Genomic DNA, 14,322 nt, shown 5'->3' with positions numbered 1-14,322 from the left:
GGCCTTAGGATCGGGGCTGCAATTCAGCCGATCCGCGCAAGAGAAGGAAACAAGTTGGGAACAAATGCCAACCACCCCAAAGGGAAGTTGGGATCTCGTCTGCGCATTTGTTAATGCTATTAAACCTCGACGGCCGCCCAGATGCCTCCCTAAGAGCCCCCGGCTCCCCGAGCGAAGCCTTCTGCGTTGTCCCCAGCCAGACGCTTGCCGGGCAGACAAAACACCCGACGTCAGCTCGCTGCTTTCGGACGTCACGGCTCTGCTCACAATTACGCCACACACTCTCCCACTCAACTCCCCCAGCAGGCCGAGCGATCACGACTCCTTTATTTTTGTTCCTTTCTCCCTTCTTTACAAAAAGCGAGGATCATTGATGATGATGATGGAGGTGGAGGAGGCGTGGGGGAGATAGCGAAGGAAGGAGAGGGATTTTCCTTCCCTTCTTAAAAGCTGTTTCCGGTCCTGCTGCCATATTCCTTTTTTGGAAAGGGGGGGGAGGAAAAGAAGACTTGTATAAATGAAATATCAAACCAGGCAGGTGGTGGCAGCTGCGTTAGAAGGGCATGCAAAAGCCTAGCGACGCGAGAGCGCCCGATGCCACGGTGACGGGCTCCAAAGGGAGCTTGGTAGCGTTGGATTCCTCTCGCGAATCCCTCGCTGGATGCTTCTACTATCCGAGAGGCGCTTAAAGGATCACTTGGAAGGAGGGGGGTGGAGAAAGGAGACGGTGTCTGAGCCGCAGGCGGGCGTGTACCTCTCCTGCTGACATCACTTCTCGAAATCGCTCCAAGTTCCAATCAGTCTCTCCAGCCATTTACTGCTCTTCCTTCCTTCACACAGGGGCAGGAGAACGTGGGGACACCCCTCTCGCCCAGTCTGGAAAGAGAGAGCGAAAGAGAAGCGCGCGCGCGCGCGCCTTCACACGCGCACACACCCTCTCTCATTCACTGGCTCGCTCCACACAAAGCAAGCGCCCTGGTGTCTCTCCCGTCCTTTTCCCCTTTCGGCTCTTTCCAGGCGATGCGCAAGAGAAGCTCCGGAAGGTACCGGCGGGCAAGCGCCTAAGCTCTCGGGCTCCTGCTTCACGCTCCGTGTCGCCCATTTGCGACTCGTTTCCCGCCTCCCCTTAATCTGAGCCGCCGGTTCGTTTGTTTTGTTCGCCGCTTGGCCCTGCGGCGAGTCGCGCTGAAGATCTGGCCCGTTCCCGTGCTTGGGAGGAGACGGCGCTAAGGTAGGAAGCCGTCTCTGCATCCGGCGCCCGTGGTTCTTTCGCCTCCAGGAGGAAGGGGGAGGAAATAAAAGGAAGGCAAGCGATTGCCGGGTTGTTGGAGAGAAGAGAGGAGGATCCTGGGTTTGTTAATGTGACTGCTGTCTCTTGGCTGGCTGGGCGTCTCTGATATTGACTAACGCTTGGCTGCAACTGACTAGGTGAGCTTTGTTAATATCCTGTGCTTGGCGAGTGGCCGGACGTGAAACTCGGAGCAGCAGCAAATGTTGTTGCTCTTTCCCCCCATTCCTTGTCTTTTTATGAAGACGACAACAATTTCCTGTGAGTGCCAAAGACCGGTTAAGTCTCGAGCTCCCCCCCACCTCTCCTTTTAAAAGAAGGCAAAGAAAGGTATAGTTTTAAATGACTGTGATGATGATCATGCGTGCTTGGTTTGGGCTTTTGTTTTGGAAGGGGCGTGTGAAAGGGTGAAGCCGCCCGTAAGGAAGGCGGGAGGGAGGGAGGAGGGTGGTCGCGCATGTTGTGCGCGACTTGGTTCTGATTCACTTTCTTTTGTTATGATTTTCCGCCTGCTTCACTGGGCATGATGCGGGCTTCACTCTGTTTCAATACTGTACTTATTTCTCCCTGTACTACATTTTTAATCCAATCTCTTGGGAAAAGAAACAAGAGCATGGGGGGAGGGGATCGGGTAGCTGTATCTAGGACAAAATATGAAATATTAATCATGTCCCCTTCGATGGTTTTGCCAGTCTGGCTCCTCTCTCTTTTTTAACTATTGGTCAAAATGTTCATTTTCACTGGGACTTTAGAAATCTCGGAAGGGAGGGGCGAGTGTGTGTGTGTGTTTCTGTTGTAGTCTCATTCTAGGAGCACAGCTACAATTCCTCTCTTCTCTCTCTCTTAACCTGGTCATGCCTTAAACTGGTAGTAGGATTTAATCTGGTGGAAAATTGGGAAGCAATGTCACTAAAGTAATAAACGGGGCTATCGCAGCCTTGTAACTTCTGCTGCTCCTTTTGTGTTGCGAATATAAGGTAATTGTGTTGTAATATAAGGTAACCCAGTTTATTGTCACATAAAAAACAGAGAAAGAAAGAAAAGGGGGGGGAGACGACGTCTCAAGTAACGGTGGTTGGACAATCTTTCCGAAGCCCTTAAGGGAGAAGGGCAAGTGGTGTGTGCGTGTGTGCGCGCGCCGTTCTGAAGAATTACAAGAATTCGAGATAGGAGCATAGTTAACTCTTTTGCAACTTCTAGAGAAAGGAGCAAATTGGGATGTTCAGCAAATTGAATTTGTCCTTTGTGCAAATGTTTTTGTTCTGTTTTGTCACAGGCATGATTGTAGCTGCTGGTCCTACCCTTGGGGGTTCTTCTCCCCCCCCCCAACTCTAGGTCCAGTGAAGAAATTAGGGTTTGTTCCACTGTAGGATATTTCCCTTCTCCTTCAAACTTCCTTCCCCATAAAGCATTTCAGTCTGGAGTGTCAGCTGACGATCAGGAAGGCCCTCCTTCAATTTCACCTCTGCCACAGACTCACTCGGTGGCTGTGGGCCAGCCGCTGTTTCTCTCAGCCCCATCTTGGAATACAGAGGGGATTCTGGCCCTCCCTGACACAGTGTGTTGTCAAGATTGCTGAGAAGTGAGGGATCTGAAGCACTTCAGACTCTTGAAATGGGCTACCGAAATGTCAAGTTGGATCCAGACTTGCGCAATCTGCCTTCTTGCTCACACAGCTGGCCATTGCCACCCCTGCGGGCCCACTACACTCAACCCCTGCCATCCTGCCTCCCCAAAAAAACTCCTGAAGATCAGGGACTCTCCAGAATGGTAGGAGATGGCACACGGAGAAGGGCTGTAGCGTAGGAGATGGCACACGGAGAAGTGCTGTAGTGTGTGTGTGGGAGAATTCAGCAAAAACTGGGTGGAGGCAGGTGCGCTCGAGCAAGCCCGGATCCAAACCAGTATTTTTTGGTGACTTAAATGCATGTGCATGTACTTGCTGTGTGTGTGAAATACACAGTAAGAAGACTGTCTTGATGGATCTCTGCTCTGATTTGGCTAGCCCAGCAACAGTGGCTGGCCAGATGTCCCTGAGAAGCTTATAAACCAGGGCATGCAGGCAACAGCCCTCCCTGTTGCCTGTGTCCAGAAACCTGGGGTTGTATTCATCATAGCATTAAGCAGATCGTTCCACCAGTGCAAGGATTTCCCCCTGAGCACCAGAAAGTTCTTCCTTTCTCCTCCCCCTGTGTGCCCCCTAAATGTGTTCTGGGGTTTCCCCCAATCTTCTGGAGCACATTTGGGGACTGCATGGGGTGGTGGTGCAAGGAGAGGAGGAGGGGAAATCCCATTATGCTGGTGCTACTGGTTGCACTAGGGTAGATTTTCCCAACCTTTGGGTCCCCAGTTGTTGCTGGACTGTAACTCCCATCAGCCCCAGGCAGCAAGGCCAATGGTCAGGAATTATGGGAACCTTAGTTCCAGCATCACCTGGGGGTCCAAAGGGTTGGGAAAGGCTGCACTAGGGCAAATATTTAGTTGAATACCACCCCTGGTAAAAGGTGGCAGGCTCTAATTAGCTATCACGGCTAGTAGCTGTTGGCATATCAGTCACTCATGAGTTTGTCTAATCCTGAGGTAGGGAGCTTGTGACTCTTCCGATGTTGTTGGACTCTGTCTCTCATAAGCTACGGCCAGCATGATCAATGGCCAGGGACAATGGGAGTCTAACTTCATATGGAGGGGCGCAGCTTCCCTATCCCTTATCTAATTGTAGAGCTACCTGAAGTGGTACATAGGTGACTTTCCGTAGACCAAATCAGACCATCAATCCGTCTAGCTCAGTATTGTCCATGTTGACCGGCAGCTGGCTCTGCAGGGTTCCAATCTGAGAACATTCCCAGTCCTAGTTGGAAATGTCCGGGATTGAACCTGGGACTTTCTGCATGTCAAGGAATGCTCTGCCGCTGAGCGACAGCCTTCTCCAAGGGCCATTGCCATCACTTGTGGTCGGGAATTCCACAAGCCGGTTATGCCCTGCATGAAGAAGTACTTCCTTTTGCCTGTCCTGAATTCACTGCCAATCCACTTCTGCTGCAAAGTCAATTACCCCACCCAATGTATGAGGAAGGCCTTCCCTAAATGGAAAACTAAGAGTGTTTAATAAACAAACACACAATCAGAGTGACTATGAAGTACCATGTGGCACCTTTGGGAAAGGCTGCTCTACCAGTGTGCCTCCAGATGTGCCAACAACTTCTGGAGGCACAGTGGTTGGGAAAGGCTGCTCTACCAGTGTGCCTCCAGATGTTGTTGGACCACAACTCCCATCAGCCTCAGCCAGCATTGCCAATGGTCAGGAAAGATGGGGATTGTGGTCCAACAACATCTGGAGGCACACTGGTTGGGAAAGGCTGCCTTAGAGGCTCACAAACTGTGGCATTAGATTTAGTCCCTGTGCTTTTACCACTACCAATTGCAATACAGTTATAGTACCTTTTAAGGTGTCACAGTCCTTGTTACCTGTGCTGCAGCTGGCTGTACAGCTACACTTCCACGATAAAAATGAGAGTTTCTGGACTGACTCACATATACCTTCCAGTGTCTGATTATGCCATTACTCAATAGTTCTGGCTCACGGATGAGTGTGTGAACTGGCTTTGCTGATAAGTACTGTGCTTAAGGTAGCTGTAGGGCTGGCTTCAGAGGGTGATGAAGTTGGGCATTGGCCAGGGTCCAAGGACCAGCAGAGGGCCCACAGCCCTTTCGGTGGCACCATTTCTACTTTGCACAAAGTATCCAAGAAGGTCAGATGCAGCCTAGGAGAATTCTCAGTTTGTACGGCTTGCCTCTTCCAGGTTAGGGAAACTCACTGAGGGTGCCATGTTTGAGAGGTTTCAAAATCCTGGAGCAAGCACTGGATGACTATCAAACAATTGAGGCTTGTCCACTGATATGAATGGGGCACTGCTCCACCAACCTCAGCCACCACCACCCTGCATACCTCCTTACTTACAAGCAGTCCAGGGGGTAGTAAAGCAGCCTGGCTCCTCCTCCTTAATCTCAGTGTTGCATTTATTGAACTCAGTAGGGAGGAGGATGAGAACAAAACCCGTGTTAGTTGGCTCTGCTTAACATTTGCTCTAGCTCCTCCAGTCATTTGCTTTTGGCTTCCCGGCCTTCCGCTCCATCAGTCCCAGTGGGTGCAAGCCTCCACTGTTGTCAAGTGAAATGAAAACCTTGTCATGTCTGATTTGTGTGTGGGGGGGTGTCTCTTGGATGTGGGAGTTTTGACTTGGTTGCCGATGAGTGCGCTCTTAAATTTTCTCTCTTTAAAAAAGATAGTATAGGCCAAAGTAATCCCATTATGAGATGAGTGGTTCTGTAGAAGCATTGGTCAGCTACTCTGCTGGTTTTCCAGGACACTTGAAAGGCAAGTGAAAATGACTCATAATGAAGCATCTCTCCCACTTGTAAAGAGTCAGGGAGTGGTGGTTTCTTCCTGCTGCTTTTAAGCTAAGCCAGCTATTTCAGAGTTCTTTGGGGAACATTCTGTTGCCAGTTGTGTGTCTCAGGTTGCAATCCTATACACACTTACTTCCAGGTAAGGCCTATTGTAATGGGGCTTGGTTTTCAGTAGACAAGAGTTTATCTAGAGCAGTAGAGCATCTGTTCCAGTGGGACATCTAGATGTTGCTAGACTAAAACTTCCATTTTCTTATTTGTCCAGTTTTTATATTGCATAATCATATATCTATGCAATGTGAAAAATTTAAAAGCCAACACAAAATTAAGGACAGTAAATACAGAAGACATAATAAAATATAGCATGTTCACAGAAATATAATACGGGTCATCTTTATGAGCAGTGGGCAAAGGGTTCCAGAAGCTTAGCCACCACATGGAATGCACTGCTTGTAGCTGGTCATATGATATTACAAGGAACTATTAATCATGCCTTAGTTGCAAATTGTAAAGACCGGGCAGCAGCACAAAAGCTGAAGCAATCTTTTAAGTACACTGGTCCCAACTCTCATAATCTCTGACCATTAGCTATGCTGGCTGGAGCTGATAGGAGTTGTACTCCTACAGCATCAGAAGGGCCATAGATTCTCCATCCCTGATCTGGAGCAAGTCCTGCCATGGTAGGATACTCTTGACTTTAATTATTACTCATTTTTCAAAACATTCTGGAGGAGGCTTATCCACACCTTCTGAGGTCAAACCTCTCCATTGTTCAATGGGTTATAAAGGAAAAGACTTAGATTTATAGGAAGTCCAAATCACTGCTCTGATTAGAGTATATTTACTGCTACAACTAGATTATATTACTGTTTGGCCTCTTTTCAGTAGATTAGAGATCAGTTGTAGTTTTGTTTGTTTGCCTTATGACAGAATTGTGAATTCGTTGCTTACTGGACCTTTTATATGATTTTGTATTTTCCCCCCGTTTATCTTTATTACTTTGTTCCCCACTCTGGGATTGAAAATGTTCAATGAAGAGTAAGTTATAAATAGTGTAAATAAATAAATTCTTCGGCTTTTGAGTGGGGGAAGAGAGGACTGATGGATATCTAATACAAAATGAAACTGACTTACCAACAGGAAAATAATTCACTTTCTATGCCTTGAAGAATTATGTAAGCATGTTGACTGTTATTTTGGTAATTTGGATCTTAGCTGCCTGTCTTTGACCCATAAAACTGTCATGTAGATTGAGGACCAGTTTAATGACGAACAGAGATTGGCAGTGGAAAAGCAAACATAATTATATGCTTCCTGGTCCATGCTTCACCCAAGATGAGCCAGCTGTCCACACTTACAGGTGCATGTTCATCTTCCCCCTAGAAGAGATGTGAGAGTTGCCCTTCAGGCATGATGAAGCACGTGGAACAAGAAGTACAAGTCAGTTGTGCTTCTTGTTCCTCTACTAATTGTCCCAATCAAAACAGTTTTGATTTTGAGCATTCTAGGAAGTCTGTTCTTCAATATCAGTTGCTATTTAAAAATGCTATAATATGTTTCAATCCACTTGTTCAATGGCACTCGTATTGAAAATCCAGTGAAATATTATACTGACATGGAACCTGGAAGTAAAAGAAGCTCAACAAATCATTTGAAAGTCACTTGTGGCTTGCTCATAGGTGAAGTCTGGAATTTCCCTCCATCAAGTGATGACTCTGCAGTTGCCTAGAGGTGCCCATTTAAAACAATGAATCACATGCCCTAGTTATGACTGTTCATATTTTCTACTGAAGGGAAGGAATCTCTGTCTCTCACTCACACACACTGAGTCAACTTCAGCTATTAAGTGTATATCATTTGGGGGGCTTAGGAGAACAGATGCAAAAAGGAAGTTACAGGTTTCCCTGGACAAAGAAGGAAATGATCAACACGTATGTTCTATGGTTCTAATTTAGTTGTGGTTGAAAATGTTGCTCCAGTCCCAAATGGTGAGTGGGGGTGGGATTCAATAATTTGAATCTTCAAGGGGTGCCTAACAATTTCCACCCATGTGCCACTATTTCTATCAGTCTAGTTTATCTGCACACCAGACACCCACAAGTCTACACAGGGATCACCCCAGTTCTGATGCTGATTGGTTCTGGTCTACATAGTGGGGATCTGTGTAGGTGGTGTAGCAACTGTTGTGGCAAAACAGCAATGGTAGTTCCAAATCGCAGTTCTAATTAGCATCTCCTCCTTGGAGGAACTTTCCCTTTCTAGCTTGGTACTGCTAGAACTGCTGTAAGGATTTGTCTTTGTTTGACATGTAACTTTCCAGCATTTCCCTAACTAACAAACCCAGTCCAAATGTTGTGCATCCTTATCTGACCAGCAGGTTTCCTTGATGAGTTTTCTTGTCATTCAGTTTTACGCTCATCTAAAGTTACTGGTAGAAGGGCCTAAGAGGGAGGTGTATTGGGGAGCATCTGGAATTGCAGTGAGTTCTAACTAGACTTATTGGGTGAAGAGATGGCTCTGAGTCTGACTGCATGAGCGTTTGTAATCTATAGGAGTAGGTTGGAGAAACCCAGTCATGAACAGGGGTGTAGTCATCCAGGGTCTCAAAGGGTCTTAGAACCCTTACTTTATGGGAGAGGCAAGTCCCAGGAGGGTCCCTGTATCTCCAGCATCCTATGCGCCAATCAGCATGAAAGGAGGGTATGTGAGCCGCTGAGAAGACTCTTCTAACTTGCTTCCTTGTTGTTTCCTGCTGATTGGAACCAATCAGAATGAAGAGTTCCTATTAGTTCCTACTTCAAAAAGCCAGTTTTGAAGTAGGAGAATTCTATAATTGCAGAAGAAGAGTAAATAAATCCTGATGATAGCATCCCATCTACATCATCAGACAGTTTTGTAGCAGCAGGAGATAAACATGTAGACATTAAATTCAGTAATTCAGGCAATATCTCTGACAGTAAGAAAGGACAGTCAAATGGTGACAGTGACAGAGAAGCAGAAAGCAGTATTCAAGCCTGACCAGATTATTCTATAACCTTAAAAGGTTATAAGGTGTGGCTGTGACTATTATGAAGGGACCCTGCACTTCTGAATTTGCCATTACACAACTGGATGAAGGACTTCCCTGGTGCATTGTGTGAGTGTGAGAGGAGATTAGCTTGGCTTTTATAGTCATTCATGAAATCTTAGCTTGGCTTTTATAGTCATTCATGAAATCTTAGCTTGGCTTGAAAGCTCAAGTGTACTTACTACTCCCTCCCTAATAAGCCCCAAAGTATTTAGGAGGGGTACAGAAGCTGGGCTTCCTGAAGTGAACTGATTTCATTCAGCCTTCTTTTTTTCCAATGACAGACTTTTAAATACACGCACACAGAGACACTATTTCTAAAGCCACTTCTGCTAATGGCTGGATTTTAAAAAAATTGGCTTTGCTTGAGGAAATTTGAAAGGCTATCTAAAGATCTATTGTTTCCTGTGCTGCCTACTTTGCAGCTCAGTTTCTAGCTTGTGCCTTTATATCCTGTGGTGGGGAATCCCACATGACCTCACTTTCTCAGTTCTTCTGTCCTTTTTTTGCACAGCCTAGTTGGAAAGCCTTTCGAAGACCTCTCACTTCTGCTGATGTTAAAACTCCTCACAAGTTCTCTCCAAAAGTCACCTCTTCTTTTATTGCTCCTCTCACCCCAGTGGCTCCAATCCAGAATATTTGTTAAAACAAACTATTTGGACCGACTTGCTAGAATGAAGCAGCAGGAAAGCTTTTCCTCATACTTTCCACTCCTGGGTGCAGGATGTAGGTAAACCCCATCTCTTTGATGCTCAGTTTTTCTATGTGTAGGGTGCTTTGTTCTGGATCAGCTTTCAGATATGCAGCTCTTCCCCTGTAGCCTGGAACGATGGTCTAGATTCACAATTTTATGTTGCTGGCTTAATAAATTGGTCTTCACTTTCACATGTGAAGATATAACATGGTTCAATTTGGTGCTTCTGAATGGAGAATAAGCTTTAAAAGCTCTAATGTGGAAATAACTCTTATTGGTCATTTATGGTTTAATAGTAAGTGAATTTTCATTCTAATAAAGCAGCCTTCCCTAACCTGGTACAGTCCAGATAACAGCTGCTGAATGTTCCAGCAAGCATGACCAATGGTCAGGGATTTTGGGAGTTGTCAAAACATTGAGGGTGACAAGTTGTGGAAGGCTGTAATACAACCTTGTGGTGTATGTTTCTGAAACTTTGTTGGCTTTAAGCCAGTCTAGAAATGCATAAACCACCTCTGGATATCTCTTACCACGAAAACCCTATAAACAGAGTATACAAAATGCAACACAAGATAGTGCTGGAAGATGAGACCCCCAGGTCAGAAGGCACTCAACAAGCTACTAGGGAAGAACAAAGGACAAGTACGAGTAGCGCTGTGAATAATGATGCAGCTGGGTCAAAGCCAAAAGGAAGCCCAGAGGCTGATGCGCACAGATGCGAGAGTCCGGAGTTGCACGGCACACATAATAGGAACATGGAATGTGAGAAGCATGAACCAGGGAAAGTTAGAAATTGTCAAGCAAGAAATGGAACGTATCAACATTACAATAGTTGGCGTGAGTGAATTAAAATAGAAGGGAATGGGACATTTTCAATCAGGCAACTACAAAATATTTTATGCAGGAAATGAGAAATTAAGAATAAATGGGGTTGCTTTAATAGTGAGAAGTGATGTAGCAAAAGCAATGAGGAGCTACAATGCAAGGTCTGAGCGAATGATATCAATGAGATTAAATGGGAAACCTATCAACATAACCATCATCCAAGTCTATGCTCCAACAGCAAACACCAAACAAGAGGAATTGGAGAGATTTTACGCAGAAGTACAGGAAGAAATTGATCACACACCAAAACAAGATGTGCTGATAATCATGGGGGACTGGAATGCAAAAGTAGGGAACAGAAAAGAACTAGGAATTGTGGGAAAATGGGACTTAGGAGACAGAAATGAAGCAGGAGAAAGACGTATTGAATTCTGTGAACCCAATAATTTGTTACTTGCAAACACTTTTTTGAGCAACTGAAAAGACAACTGTACACATGGACATCAACAAATGGTCAATATAGGAATGAAATTGATTATATCATTGGTAGCAGAAGATGGAGAAGTTCCATACTTTCTGCAAAAACAAGACCAGGAGCAGACTGTGGTCCAGATCATGAACTGGTCGTATCAAAAATCAGAGTAAAGCTAAAGAACAACAAAGCAATAATAATGTCAAAATACAATTTAAATAACATCCCAGAAGAATATAAATATCAAATAAGGAACAGGTTTGAGGCTTTAAACTTAGAGAACCAGAAGAACTAAGAAGTCAGAGAATTATCAGGGAAGAATGCAAAAAGATAATACCTCTAGTTAAAAAGAAAAAAAGACCTCAATGGATGATTAACGAAACTCTTAAAATGGTTAAAGAGAGAAGGAAAGCAAAAGCAAAGGGAGATAGAAATACCGTCAGAACCCTAAATGCAACAATACAGCGACTAGTAGGTAGGGACAAACAACTATTACAATAGTTATTGTATAGAAATAGAAGAGGACAACAAAAAGAGAAGAACAAGAGCCCTATTCCAAAAGATTAGAGAAATGAAAGCAAAATTTAAAGACCACGACTAGGGATGTTGAATAATCAACAGGGGAACACACTGACTGACCGAGATGAAATAAAAGGAAGATGGAAACAATACACTGAAGAACTCTATAAAAGAGATGCCAGGATGACAGACTCATTCTTGGAGGAACCCTATGATGAAGAACTAGAAATTCTAGAATGTGAGGTGAAAGCTGCTCTTAAAATACTTGGAAGAAACAAAGCACCAGGAACAGATGGCATACCAATAGAGTTGCTACAAGCTACTGAGACTGAATCTGTCCAAATGTTGACAAAAATTTGTCAAGAAATATGGAAAACTAAACAATGGCCCACAGACTGGAAGCATTCAATATACATCCCAATTCCAAAGAAAGGGGATCCCAGGGAATGCAGTAATTATCGAACTATTGCCTTAATATCCCATGCAAGTCAAGTAATGCTCAGGATTCTACAGCAAAGGCTCTTACCATATAAGTAGTGAGAAATGCTAGATGTCCAAGCTGGATTTAGAAAGGGAAGAGGCACCAGAGATCATATCACAAACATATGTTGGATAATGGAACGGACCAAGGAATTTCAGAAGGTAATCAGCCTGTGCTTTATAGATTACAGCAAAGCCTTTGATTGTGTAGATCATGAAAAACTATGGAATGCTTTAAAAGGGTGCCACAGCATCTGATTGTCCTGATGCACAACCTATACTCTGGACCAGAGGCTACTGTAAGGCCACAATATGGAGAAACCGATTGGTTCCCCATCGGAAAGGGTGTGAGACAGGGGTGTATTTTATCACCCTATTTATTTAATCCATACGCAGAACATATCATATGGAATGCGGGATTGGACAAGATGAAGGAGGTGTGAAAATTGGAGGGAGAAATATCAATAATTTAAGATATGCAGACGATACCATACTACTAGCAGAAACCAGTAATGATTTGAAATGAATGCTGATGAAAGTTAAAGAAGAAAGCACAAAAGCAGGACTACAGCTGAACGTCAAAAAGACTAAAGTAATGACAACAGAAGATTTATGTAACTTTAAAGTTGACAATGAGGACATTGAACTTGTCAAGAATTATCAATACCTCGGCACAGTCATTAACCAAAATGGAGACAATAGTCAAGAAATCAGAAGGCGGCAAGGACTGGGGAGGGCAGCTATGAGAAAACTAGAAAACATCCTCAAATGCAAAGATGTATCACTGAACACCAAAGTCAGGATCATTCAGACCATGGTATTCCCAATCTCTATGCGTGGATGTGAAAGTTGGACAGTGAAAAAGGCGGATAAGAGAAAAATCAACTCCTTTGAAATGTGGTGCTAGAGGAGAGCTTTGTGCATACCATGGACTATGAAAAAGACAAATAATTGGGTGTTAGAACAAATAGAACCAGAACTGTCACTAGAAGCTAAAATGATGAAACTGAGGTTATCATACTTTGGCCACATCATGAGAAGACATGATTCACTAGAAAAGACAATAATGCTGAGAAAAAACAGAAGGGAGTAGAAAAAGAAGGCCAATCAATAGATGGATTGATTCCATAAAGGAAGCCACAGACCTGAACTTACAAGATCTGAACAGGGTGGTTCACGACCGATGCTCTTGGAGGTTGCTGATTCATAGGGTTGCCATAAGTCGTAGTCGACTTGGAGGCACATAACAACAACAAAGAATCACAAATTTTCAAATATATGTAGCAATGGCTACTCAATGGCATATCTAAAAGGCTGATTTTTGGGGAGGGAGAGCAAGCAAGGAGTTGAGCTCTCTTCTTCTTCAGCAAAGGAAGCTGAACTGATCCAGGGGAATGAAAAATAAAAATCCACAGTTGGCCAAAAAAGTTTATTAGAACCAGCCATCATGTTGCAATATAGAAAGCTTGCTTGCTCTTTTGTGACATTTTGGTTGGTCCTAATTAGGAATGGGGGAGAAATTTGATTCTGTTTGCATTTAAAGGTGAATCTGCCAAACATGTACATTTTAAAATACAGCCATCCTTCAAAATTTACACTTTCCTGTATTTTGCAGTACGGTTCTCCAATCAAGCACTGTATACTAAAATGGATACACAGCTGCCTGGTCCATTTCTGCCTGGTAATGGATGGTGTTTTGCTTTGAAAGATTAATATCATGATCCAGACTTTTGGTTTTAAACACAATTAGCATCTTGCATTTTGCACCATATGGCAGTCCACCCAACACCATAATGTCCCCTATTCTTCAAAAATTTGCTTGGAAACCTTATAAGTTCAGGGCACCATTGCCATTCAGTGTCTTACCAGTGTGCTTGCTATCCATTACCAAATGAAGAATGTACGTGAGAAAAACTACAAACAGATCAAAATGTGTTCATGCGGTCTGAAGTGAGTGTGATCAAAGCACAAGGCAGGAAATTAGTAAGTTTTGAGATCTAATTCTGTCTCTGACATCCACTTCCCCATAGGATATTTATTATAAGCTCTGATGTCATCAACTTCCCCTTTAGTAATATGAAGATTATAACAAGGGAAGGGAAGGTTTAATGTATCTGAATTTTGGGAAGTGTTTTGAAAAAAATTGTTTTGGAGAATGCTGTGTGTGTGATGCTTCAAATGTTACAGCGACTAGAAAGACTAATTTCAGGCTAGGAAATAGCTATTTGCCTGGTTACCTGCAATGAGCAACAATCTCCTGGGTAACAAGAGAAGGAACCCATCATTGGATTATTGCAACAAGCTCTATAAGGGCTACTTTTGAAAAGTCTTCAGAAGCTTCAGCTGGTCCAGAATGCAACTGTAAATCACTTTACATAGTTAACTGATCATATAAAAAGTACAGCATGTTCCTATGCATGTTTACTCTGGAATAAATCCCATTGCATTCAACAGTGCTTACTCCCATTGAACAGGGTGACACTCACTTCTTAGTAAACATAAACCTCTGGAACCGATGATGAAGGGGTATATATGCATAGGCTCCTTGCATGTTTATGGTATCATATCAT

The 14,322-nt window shown here is 43.9% G+C and overlaps 1 protein-coding gene across 5 annotated transcripts in view; it reads left to right on the top strand.

Annotated features, from left to right (window-relative positions):
• The first annotated feature begins 409 nt into the window (after positions 1-409).
• Positions 410-14,322, top strand: part of SRC (SRC proto-oncogene, non-receptor tyrosine kinase) — a 141,580-nt gene continuing 127,667 nt past the window's right edge. Inside the window, exon 1 of one of the 5 annotated variants that reach the window (XM_061631465.1) lies at positions 410-1,231. The gene's annotated coding sequence lies outside the window, so the exon portion shown is untranslated. The other 4 variants (XM_061631460.1, XM_061631466.1, XM_061631461.1 and 1 more) reach the window with 4 other exon arrangements.

Source organism: Rhineura floridana, chromosome 6 (assembly GCF_030035675.1).
Source record: "Rhineura floridana isolate rRhiFlo1 chromosome 6, rRhiFlo1.hap2, whole genome shotgun sequence".
Taxonomy (NCBI): Eukaryota; Metazoa; Chordata; class Lepidosauria; order Squamata; family Rhineuridae; genus Rhineura; species Rhineura floridana.
Note: the sequence above shows the minus strand (reverse complement) of the source record. Positions and strands in the feature narration are given on the sequence as shown.